The following is a 12,650-nucleotide window of genomic DNA, read 5'->3' as shown; positions in this document are numbered from 1 at the left end:
CTTGGATCTTATATCTGTTTCCTAATCTTTTCCTCACAGGTGTGCTCTACTTCTCTATTTCCGGGCTGTCATGAAATAAGTAGCTTTGCTCTGCCACACACAACTGTCATGATGTTCCTGCCTAGGAGCCTGCTGACCAGGTACTGAATCCCCTGAAACCATGAACTAGATGAAGCCTCTCCTCCTTTACAGTGTGGGTGTCGGGTATCACGTTCCACCAATGGGAAACCTGACTAATACAGTGTTGGACGGATGGTTGCCAGTTGATGGGCCTTTGGAAATTGATTGGTTAGTGAAGGCTCTAATTTAATCAACAGATGAATCCACTGACTTTTAGGAGGTGGGGCGTAATGAAATGAGGTCCCTAAACCCTTCCTCACAGGTGTGCTCTACTTCTTATTTCCTAGCTGCCATGAAATAAGTAGATATCTATCTTACAGAATATTACATACCACTCAAAATATATTGTTATGGTTTAGATCTACCCAGTCCCCCAAAGGCTTCATGTGTTCAGAGGTGGGCTTTTGGAAAGCAGTTGGATCCAAAGATGAGTTCAGAGCTGAATATGCCATGAGAAGGTGGGGCCTGGCTGGAGGGTGGTCATGTCGACGTGACCTAGAAGGGTGTATGTCCCTCCCTGACTACTCATTTTGCTCTCTTTGCTTCCTGGCTACCACGACATGCGTAGTTTTTCCTCTGCTATGCCCCTCTGCCATGTCATTTTCTGCCTTGGAGGCAGCCAACTATGTATTGAAATCTCTAAACCTCTCTTCCTTTAAGTTCTGTGTGTCAGCAATGAGAAAAGTGAATAAGAGATGAAGCACGTAAAACTGTAATCTGCTGATTTTATTCAGTATAAATTGAAATGTCAGTGTTACAGGTGGGATCCAAAATGTCCCCCTAAAGTCTCCTTGTCTTGAAGGCTTGGTTGCTGATTGGTTTGGGGGAAGTTATTGGATCAAAAGGGCTCTAACATATTTTTTTTTTAGAATTGGGGAATAAATGCAGGGGTGTTCTACTATTGAGTTATATTAAAGTGGAACTTACAGAAAAACCAGTTTTTCTCTCCTCAGATCCTTGAGCAGCTCTCCTTAAATTCCACCCCTCACACACACTGCTGACCATTTCTCGGTTACAGATAAGGTTAGCAGTTGCACTCCTATAGGCAGAGCCCTGTGGTGTCTCGGTTCCTCAGAAATCTGCTTCCTTTCAAGGCTGATCTCTGCTCTGATGCTGATAAGGTTGACAACTGTGTTCCTGTAAACAGAGTCCTGTGACATCCTAGAATTTGTCTGCTTTCAAGGCTAAGTTGTTAAACTGTCACTGAGTACATAACTGCTTTTTGTCTCAACTTCTGTAACCTCTCTTGCACCCCGTTCCTGTTTTGCACCAGCCCCCTCCACAAAGTGTATGAAAGAGGAGCCTCCTCATGTGTTCATGCTCAGCCCACTTGGACACGTCCAGCTGAGCCAGTGACACCCAAGGCAAATAAAACCCTCCTGTTTCCTCCATGGCCTCTCTAGTTTCTTGAATTTTGCAACATTTCCTGGTGACCATGAAAGAACTGAAGATGGCAGGCTTGCTGTCTCCCTTGCCTACAGGCATGGGCCCCCCCAAGCTTCAGGAAACCTGAGACCCCTGGTGCCACCGAGTGAGGCTCAAGCTAGGAGAGGGAATCACCCCTCCTCACAGCCCAGCGTCCTCCCTGCCAGGGCGACAGACGGAAGCTGGGGAGATCCAGGACTATTCTGGAACAGCACGCTACAGAACCACAGTAAGGTTTGGGGGCCCAAGACAAGACCAAAAGGGCGGAAGGAGAGACTTAACCCCATCCCGGGGTATACCGAGTAGTCAGACTCAGACAAAATCTACAACTCCAAATCAAGAGGGGTAGGGGTGGCCTACAGCAAGAGTGGCTCACAAGAGGTATACCTAGCAATCCAACCGAGGCTAGTGCAGAGGAAACCTACACCCAGGTTGGGAAGAAAACTGAGATGGGGGAGGTATGAGATTGTGTGTGAAAAGCAAAGTATGTGGGACTGCAAGTCTCTTGTGCAGACTGCACACTCTGGACAAGTACAGGGCTGATGGGAGTTAACTGCAGTCTACATAAGGCCTATGCAGGTACCCCATAGATACTAGGTAAATTGTGAGGTCAGAGTTCAGGCTTATGTGAGCTCTCCGATCGCTAAGTGGCACCTTAAAGCCCCTGCAAGGAGGGCAGTCTCATCAGCCTGAAGCAAAAGTGATTGAGAGAGAAATTTGTACCGTAGCAGAATGGATATGGGAGGACATACATCAAAATCCACCCCATTAAAATGTACATGAGCTGGGCATGGTGGTACATCCCTGAAATCCCAGCACTGAGGTGGCTGAGGCAGGAAGATCTGTGTGAGTTCAAGGTCAACCTCAAGGCCAGCCTGAACTGCATAGCAAGACCCTGTCTCAAAAAGACAACAAAAAAGTATGTGACAAACCTTAGCTAATTAATAAATTTACTTTTGGCTTCCAACTTAAATTGCTACTGTTATTTAATTAATATGCTTAAAACATTTTTTGTGCATTGTAAATTCTTAAACTACAATTGAAGGATTAACTTGCTCTTTTCTTTGCTCTCTGCTGGTTTAAGATAAGAACACTGATTCAAGGTTACTTGGAAGTCTGTTGGCAGCCAGTCAAATTTAAAATGTAACAGTCTGGGACCACGGGAGAAAAAAAGAGACAGAAAGAGAGAAGGATGCTTTAAAATCAAAGCAGCTGCAGCCAAGTTCATTATAAAGTTTACAGTAAGCGGGATGGAGTAAAATATATTTAAAGGGCTATAAATATGATATGCTTTTTGTGTGTTTTTTTTTTTTTTTGTACCGGGAATTGAACTCAGGACCTTGCACTTGCCAGGCAGGTGCTTGTGCCACTGAGCTATGTTTGCTTGTTATTTTGGTGGAGCTCCTTGTTGCTCGAAAGGACTAGAGGGGCTATGGCCCTGTCTTTATCAGTCACTTCCTGTCAGGTCTCAGCTCTCTTCTCCATTCACTTAGTCTTTAATACCCAAATATATATATATATATATAACCATGTATTGGCTTTAATCAAATAAACATTTCATTATGACATAGATGAGATACACTTATATGGGGAAATAAGTTTATGTGTGGTCATTAACAGTGTTCAAAACTCTTTGTAAAGTTGATTGGCCTTTCTTTGATGTTGGATGGCCGGCCAAGGGGGACGTTTGATAGGGGACAATTGGGCATGCACATAGGGTGATAACTGTAGCCAGATGATAGCCAGGGCACCCATACCAGTTTCCATAAATCGACTCATGGCTAAATATAGTCCACCCCAACTCACCTGGCTACAGCTAAATATAGTCCACCCCAACTCACCTGGCTACAAAACACTTATTCCCTGAGCTGAACCCAAAATGAGGGGGAGGGTCAGGAACAAAGGACAGATGACAAGGACAACAACAACAAAAAGAGAAAGAGAGTAGCCAGGCGTGGTGGCACACGCCTGTAATCCCAGCACTCGGGAGGCTGAGGCAGGAAGATCGTTTTGAGTTTGAGGCCAGTTTGGGCTATAAAGTGAGCTCAAGGCCAGCCTGAACTGCATAGGGAGACCCTGTCCCAAAAGACAAAAAATAAAGTAAAAATAAACAAAAAGAAAAAGAGAAACCATTCTGTAAGAGCCACGAGAGGAGGCAGAAACCCCTTCCCTATATTCCCTATACCCCGATCTACACCCCCCTTGCCAAGGCCAGCCCATAGGGAAATGAGTGGGAAAACCAAGTCAGATGACAGTGAGCCCCAAACACTGCCTGAAAAGGAAAAGTCACAGTTGGCGCCCCCGGAGGAAAATGAGGAAAGCCCAAATGATCAGATGAGCTGCCTCCAACTTGGCTCAGCAAGGACTTTACAAATGCCCCTCTGAGAAACACCATACTCCCTCCTATACAGAAAAGGCCCAGGCCCACACAGAGTTGATACAATCGATTTTCCAGATGCATAACCAGGATTCTGTCGTATCTGAACCCCAAATGTCTCACTTATGGCTAAGCCCCTATATGAAGGCACAACGGGAGTCGGGTGGAGAATGAGCCCCTTCTCTGGAAAGCCAACCAGGAAAAAACATTTAAAGACAATAAAGTGCAAAAAAGAAATTTTACAGCTCCTGGATGCCGTATGGGCACCCAGAAAGTGGCGGTTGTATATTGCAGGGAGCACCAAAGGGCTGGAACAACAGAAGCAGAGAAAACCAAAAGACAGACAGAGAACCAAAATGGGTTGCTGTGATGGCCATGTCCCTCATCCCAGAGCCTCCTCTCTTGGAGACCCCATGTTACTCCCCAAATAAAAAGCCATGGTTTGCCCAGGAATCTAGCTCATATCAAGGAAGGATGGTGAAAATTCTCTGATGGTGCAGCAGAAAATGTTCCCCCAAGCCAGTGTACTTCAGTTGGTTAGTTGCCCAGGTAATAGTTACTGTTCCAGATCCAATTGCTCTTGTCTCTTAGAAACGGCTGGTCACTCGGGTGCATAGCTGGTCGCTATGATGCACATTGTATGAACCAATCCCCAACTGAAAAACCATTCCGCCTCTGTACTTCCTGTTTGCTTATCCCATAGAAGCCCTACCACCAGGGATCAGGGACCAATATTCTAGGAATGATCCCAGTCATTGCCCATTGATGTAAATAAATCTGCCTCCAAATCCTGGGTGTTGTTTAGGTGTTTCTGCTTGCTGTTACAAGGCTGGCCATGCCTGAAAAAATGGCTCCCAGGTTTGTAAGGCAATTTCATCAAGGGTCTCATAGGAAAAATGGCACTAGAGATGTTACAAAACCATCATTTCTATGTACCACGGCTTACTGCCATCACTTGAGCTTTTGCGAGCCGTACCTAACCTGTGCTCAAAACAACCCAAAGCAAGGGCCTACCAGGCCCCCAGGTATCTAAGAAATGGATGCTACCTCCTGCAAAAATTTAGTTATGGACTTCTCAGAGCTGCCACGAGTGGGAGGCTACTGGTATATGTTGGTACTTGTCTGCACCTTCTCAGAATGGATTGAGGCCTTCTCCACATGGACAGAAAAGACACAAGAGGTAACAAAGGTGCTATTAAGAGACATCATTCCAAGATTTGGACTACCCCTAACCTTGGGGTCAGACAATGGGCTGGCATTTGTAGTTGAGATAGTCCAAGAGCTCACAGGGATGTTGGAGATAAAATGGTAATTACATACAGCCTACTGGCCACAGAGCTCAGGAGAAGTGGTACGCACGAACCACACATTCAAACAATTGTTGAAAAAATATTGCCAAAAGACCCACTTGAGATGGGATCAGGGCCTGCCCATGGTTCTCTGCCAGGTCAGGTATGCTCCCGCCAAACAAACTGGGTATTCCTCTTATGAAGTCTTGTTTGGCCGGCCACCCTCAATCGTAGGTCAAATCAAAGGTGATCTCTGTGAACTAAAGGAATTGATTTTAAGGAGGCAGGTACAGGCTTTGGGTATAGCCATGCAAGATACACGTGGTTGGGTACAAGAGAAAATGCCCAGCTCCAATACACCCCCTCAAGCCCGGGGACTCATTTGGGTTAAGAAATGGAATCCAAACCCCTTGGGGCCCCTATGCAATGGGCCCCACAGGGTGCCTTGGATCCACCACAGTCACCTGAAGCTGGCAGTCCAAGACAGATGACCCAGCCAACAAGATCCAGACCCTCCAAACCAGTTGTCCTAAGCCACCTCCAGAAACCGGCAGCCCGGCTCTCATCACCCAGAAACTTACAGGTCGATGCATGCCAGAAGCCTGAGGAAGTGACATCCCTGCTGTGGGCACTCTGGAGGCTGACCAGTCCATGCATGGCTGAAGCCTGGGGATCAACACTGAGCTGCAGTGACAACATAAGTCTCTTACCCTTTTTATCATGATTCTCTTCTTGCCCCGGCTACGAGGAAAATCTCTAGAGGAATTTACCCACTGTGTCTACACCACATGGTCGGGGAACCTTGTCATATTACATAACAAGGACCTTGTCATACCATACCTAGTGTGAGTGCACAGGGATACCCTGGGCAGCGTGCACTCATAATCAGACAACATACTCAGTTTGTGACCCAGGAGATAACCACCCCTACATCTGTTATGACCCCAAAACCCCACCTTATAAAACTTGGTTCAAGGTCCATGCTGAAAAAGAAATTAAAGAAAATAATGGCCTCTTAAAATTAAGGTCCCTCCAAATAGTAAAGAGGCCATTTCTTTATATTTTGATATATGCCAAGCAACATACTTCAGCCCATCTACAACCCCATGTTGTGGACTATCATGAAAAGATATTATATAGATAGTCCTATATTCATATCTATGCCTCAGAAAGGGACCAGCTATTACCACTGCCCCACCCCTACCCCCAGTCTCAACAAGACTCCAACTTGTTCTGCCTTAACAGTGAGACTTGGGCTACTGGCTGGAAGCCCCACAAGTACTTGCCCCTGTGATGAGACCCTAACTAGACCACCTACCAACCCAAATTGTCAGACAAGACCCTGTTAGCCTATAAACTTCGCCATTTTATAGGTTGATCTACCGGAATGGGCTATGGGTTACTCTATGGCATTAAAGCTTGGCTATCGAGGAGGAAGCCCAAAAACCTATATATATTTTACTAAAGAAGACTTGGACCCACTCAGCTCAACTGTTTGGAACCCTCAACTCATTCTATGAACATTTTCTATAAGAGTTGCCTGAACCTTCTCCTTTAGCCAAAAACCTGTTCACCCAGTTAGCTAAAAACATAGCCCCAAATCTCAACATCTCCTTGTATCATCTGTGGGGAAACTAACATGGGCGACCAATGGCTATAGGAAGCAAGAGAATTGCTACCAGGGGACAACCTCACACTACAGACTTCTCTTGACTCCACTGCCACTAACCTGAGCACTTGGTATTTGAAGATCTCCATCACAGGGCAGTACTGTACTGCCCACTGGGGAAAAGTCTTCACGGACTCAGTGGCAGAACTAACCCACCTAGGACAACGATATTATAATGAAGCCTTAGCAAAAACCTTGTGGTGGGGAAAACAAAATTGGTCGCAGCCATCTCTCTCTGATCCATTTTCTTGTTTTTCCTCTTTGAACTGCTCTTGGTACCAGGTAGAGGTCCTAAGTGACTGTAAGACAACCCTCCAGCCTCTATTGGATATGTGGATTATGGGTGTACTGGCAACTACCAACCAGAGGGGCAGGGGCATTTATACTAGGGACAATCAGACCATCTTTCTTTCTAATTACCTTAAAACAGGGACCAGCTTTAGGGTACTTAGTGTAAGGAGAAACTGATGTAAGGATATATATAAAAATAGGGGACTGGACAGATGACAAATGGCCTGAAAGAAATTATCTAGTATTATGGCCCAGCCACCTGGGCAGAAGATGGTATGTGGGGATACCAGATCCCAATGTACATGTTAAACTGCATTATAAGGTTACAGGCTATGCTTGAGCTTATTACCAGTGACATGGTGAGAGCCTTAAATCTGCTTGCCTGACAGGTCTCAAAGGTGAGAAATGTCATCCATCAAAATAGATTGGCCCTAGACTACCTCCTGGCCCAAGAAAGAGGGGTGTATTGGAAATTCAATCTGACTAACTTCTTCCTAAAGACTGATGACAATGACAAGGTTATTGAGGACATTACTGCCAGAATTCAAATGTTAGCTCATATCTCAATCCAAAGTTGGAAAGGATGGTACCCAGACACCCTCTCTGGAGGTTGGTTTTCATCTTTTGGTGGGTTTGAGACCCTAATAAGGATAGTTTTGGCCATTTTAGGAGTTTTATACCTCTACTTGTCAAAAATACTCAGTCAGCTATAAAGACTCTGGTGCACAGACACACCATCACCCCACCAGTGGCACTAACCAGGTACCTACCAAAGGCAAAATAAATGATGATGCTCTCTATTAAAGCTTATTTATAAAGAGCATCAAAAAAGGGGAATAAAGTCAGACTTGGAGAAAAGTAATGTGATTCTTGACAAAGGAGCCAAAACCATGTTGGAGGAAAGACAGCTTCTTTAACCAATAGTGATAGCAGTGCCGGGCATGTAGCTCAGTGGCATAAGCACTTGCCTGGCAAGCCTGAGGTCATGAGTTCAATTCCCGGTATCCCCCCCAAAAAAATAGTGATAGGAAAACTGGATATCCATATACATATATAGAAGATTGAAACGATCTCTCTTTCACCCCATACAAAAGTCAATTCAAAGTGAATCAAATAGCGAGGTATAAGAGCTGAGAGTTTAAAACTGCTAGAAGAAAACATAGGGGAGCCATTTGAAGCCATACGCACAGGCAAAGACTTCCTGAATAGAACTCCAGTAGCATAAGAAATAACAGTAAGAATCAAGTGGGACTATGTCAAACTAAAAAGTATCTCCACAGCAAGGGAAACAACAGAGTGAAAAAAGAGCTTACAGAATGGAGAAAATCTTTGCCAGTTACTCTTTCAACAGAGTATTAATATTTAGAATAGATAAAGAACTCAAAAAACACCAAAAAAGTCAATTATCCCAATCAACAAATAAATCGAATATACATCTCACAAAAAGAGAACAAACAGCCAGTAAGTACAGTGGTATCTCAGTTCACAAACTTAATTCTGGCCATAAACCAATCAAATTTCTCCCTATGGTCAATATTAAGTTTGTGAACTGAGGCACCACGGTATATGAAAAAAATCTTCAATATCTTTCATTGTTAGAGAAATGAAAATCAAAAGTATATTGAGATTCTATCTCACCCCTTCAGAATGGCTATCATCATGTCTTGGTTTCTTTTCTCTCATTGCTAAGACAAAATACACAACGCGGGGCTGGGGATTTAGCTCAGCGGCAAAAGCGCTTGCCTGGCAAGCGCAAGGTCGTGAGTTCGGTTCCCGGTACCAGAGAAAAAACAAAACAAAACAAACAAAAAAAAAAACAAAAATACACAACGCCCAAAATGAAGGAAGGAAAGGTTTAGTTAGCTTACAGTTTGTGGAGGTTTCAGTCCATACTTGGCTGGCTCCGAGGCAGAAGATAGCAAAGCAACAAGAGCAAAGGGGGAATGGCAGCCGAACAGCAAAGCAGCCAGAGCAAAAGCAAGGAATGGCGGCAAGCAGCTTCTTTCCCTGCCTTACATTGTAAACAGGCTACCCCCACCTGAGGGGCATGTAGCTCTCACATAATTTCCATGCCCTCCTCTTCCACAGGCTCAGGATGTATACAAAGTAAGCACCCTGGCTTCCTGCTGAGTCACTTAGCCAAACCTCTAGACTCCCCAAGTTGACACAATGTATCAACCATAACACATCAAGTATAGAAAAAATAGCCAGGTATGGTGGCACATATCTGTAGTCCCAGCACTCTAGGAGGTTGAGGCAGGAGGATCTGAAGTTCTAGCCCAGCCTGAATAACTTAATAACTTAGTGAGACTCTGTTTTGGAATAATTTTTTTTTAATGGCTTGAGATGTAGCTCACTGTGAAGGACCTGGGTTCAATTCCTATCACTGAAAAAACATATATAAAACACAATGACACTGGTGAGGATGTGTTAAAGGAACATTTATACACTGTTAGTGATTAAGATAGCCACTACGGAAATCAGTATTAAGGTTTCTCAAAAAAATAAAAATAGAACTACCATTTGACCCAGCTATACCATTAGTATATATATGTATATATATATATATACATATATATATACATATATATATATATATACCCAAGGAATTAAAGTCAGCATATGATAAAGATATCCATATCCCTACATTTATTGCAGCACAATTCACAATAGCCAAGAGATGAACCAGCCTATGGGTGCCCATCAACAGATTAACGAACTAAAGAAAATGTGACATATATACACTGTGACATATATACACAGTGACATATGTACACAATTCAGCAGTGAAGTATGAAATTATATCATTTGTAGGAAAATGGATGAAACTGGAGATCATAATGTTAAGTAAAATAAGCCAGACTCAGAAAGATAAGCATCACGTTTCCCCTAATATGTGGAATCTTAAAAAATGACATAAAAGAATCAAGAGGAATGGCGCACACCTGTAATCCCAGCACTTGGGAGGCTGAGGCAAGAGGATCCTTGTGAGTTTGAGACCAGCCTGGGCTAGAAAGTGAGCTCAAGACCAGTCTGAACTCCATTGTCTCAAAAAAGACAAAAAAAAAAAAATCAAGAGGAAGGGAATAGTGGGGAGGAATATAGGAATGTAAGGAAGGAATGTAATGTAAGGAACACAAAGGTCAACATGTTATACACATATGAAAATAGCACATTGAAACCTAATATATTACTTAAAAATAGGCACTAATAAAAATATATTAAAAATAAAAAATAAATAAAAGAGGTCCTAGAGAGCCTCCTTCCCCCTTTTAGCTTGTGATGCTACAGCAAGAAGGTGCTCTTCTATGAACCAGAGAACAAGCCCTTATCAGCACACTAAATCTGCCTGTACTCTACTTTGATCGTGGACTTCTCAGCCTCTAGAACTGTGAGAATAAATTCCTGTTTATTTATTCTTTGTTTCGTTTGTTTGTGGAGGCAGGGTCTCCCTAAGTAGTTCAGACTGGTTTTGAACTCACTATGGAGCCCAGGCTGGCCTCCAACTCCCTGCGATCCTCCTGCCTCGGCCTCCCAAGTCCTGGGATTACAGGTGTGTGCCACCATGCCCAACAATTCCTGTTTATTAAATGCCACCCAGTCTATGCTCTTTTTAATTATAGCCTCCTACATGGACTGAGACAATGGTATTGGGATTATTTCATTTTACTATTTTTTATACATTTGTTTGTGTGGGATTCTCTATTGTAAGAACATTAACAACAATAATAATATATAGTATACTGGGAGCATCCTCAAAACCACCCCTATTTTTGATGAGTCAATCAATAGAATGACTCAGGACCAGCATATACTATTACTCAGCAAAAACTGCCACAGTGAAAGAAAATGAGAAATGCGATAGAGGCAGGGTGGTCTGCAGCATGAGGAAAAGTGACCAGAAGTGTTCAATGGCCTGTACAGGTGTAACCAATCATAGTTCTCGATAAGGATGAACATTCAGAAAATGCTGGCATTAGCATGACTTTAGGGTGGAGTTTTCAGCCCTTTGATGTCAGTGTCACCCACTGGACATTTACACAGGCCTACGTGAAGGATCAATGGTTTTAACTTGTTTGAGATAGACAAAAGTGGCCTCCACGTTTCTGAAAAATATCATACGCATCTGTTATCATCACGAGCTACCTGTCAGAGGTGTTATCTACACAAAAGCTAATGGGAGACTAATAACATATATTGCTTAGCTACATGACCTCCAAAATTAGTGATGTTTTTGTTTTGTTTTCAGAGACAAAAATCTCACTATGTAGTTCAGGCTGGCCTTGAACTTGCTATGAAGTCTAGGCTGGACTCAAGCTTGTGATCCTCCTCCTGCTGCCTCCCAAGTGCTGGGATGACAAGCATATGACACCACACCCGGCCAGTGGTGTTTCCTTTTTTAAGCCAACTAAATGCAAGTGCCACAAGTTAATTCTGGAGGGGTTGTTCAGGTTCTCCCTCAGTTTCAACAACACACATACAATGTCACTACCAGGGAAGCTTAGAGGAGGCTGAGGCTGTTATTGAAGACAACTTTTACCTAGCATGGGTCAAGGTGGTAGATTCCCAGAGGGAGTTCAGGATAAACTGTATTGTTTGCACTGTGAGCCATCTTCACTATAGAGGTACAATGCGGAACCAGTGCAGAGAAGAGTTGACAAGTTAAGTTCCCATGTGCTAGCCATGGGCCACCCTGTAAGCAGTCCTTTCTAAATTAGCAGTCAGGCCTTCACTCATCCCACGGGAGGCACTATACAACCCTCTGAGGTATAACAGGGACATGTTTAATAAGCACATCCTCCTCCTGCTATGGAAGATATCCCCCAAATCCGAGCTCTCATCTACTGTCCTGCTCCGCAAGTTCATGTCTGAAAAAGGACAGGAAGGACCTGGGAGGTGCAAAGGGCTGAGAAAGAAAAGTCCATAGTTACTGTGTAAGCATAGCCAAAAGTTAGCCTAGAATTCATCCTGTCCGTCTCTCTCTCTCAGTCTCTCTCTGTCTCCCCCACAAATATTAGTTCTGAGGTATCCACCCTGAGGATAGAAGAGGGAGAAAAGGGGAAAATAGGAAAGAAAAGAGACCTTTTGAGAAGACAAGGCTCAATGTGATTAGTAAGCTGCTCCTAGATGCCTGGATGGTCCATTTTTTGTGCACTAGGGTTGTGATTATCCAGGAGACTGTTGAGTTCACGGTTCCTAGAATACAGACAAGTGGTGAGGTCCAGTGGGCAGGCAGAGGCCAGAGGTAAGGGAGGCATAGCCTCAAGTGTTCATCCTTCCATTACAGATACTCTACAGTACACCAGCAACAAGCATTGCTGTGAATTCATTTCTCTTGTTGATAGTGTATGTGCGTGTTAAATGAAGCAGAAAAATGTATAATACATATATAGAAATGGGAAGAAAATGTTCAGATGAGAAAGGGAACGAGGGAGGGAAGAGGAAAAAAGGGACAAGAGAAAAGAGAATAGAAGGAAAA

Source organism: Chinchilla lanigera, unplaced genomic scaffold, assembly GCF_000276665.1.
Source record: "Chinchilla lanigera isolate Chin_1 unplaced genomic scaffold, ChiLan1.0 scaffold00039, whole genome shotgun sequence".
Classification (NCBI taxonomy): Eukaryota; Metazoa; Chordata; class Mammalia; order Rodentia; family Chinchillidae; genus Chinchilla; species Chinchilla lanigera.
This window is presented reverse-complemented; position numbering follows the sequence as displayed.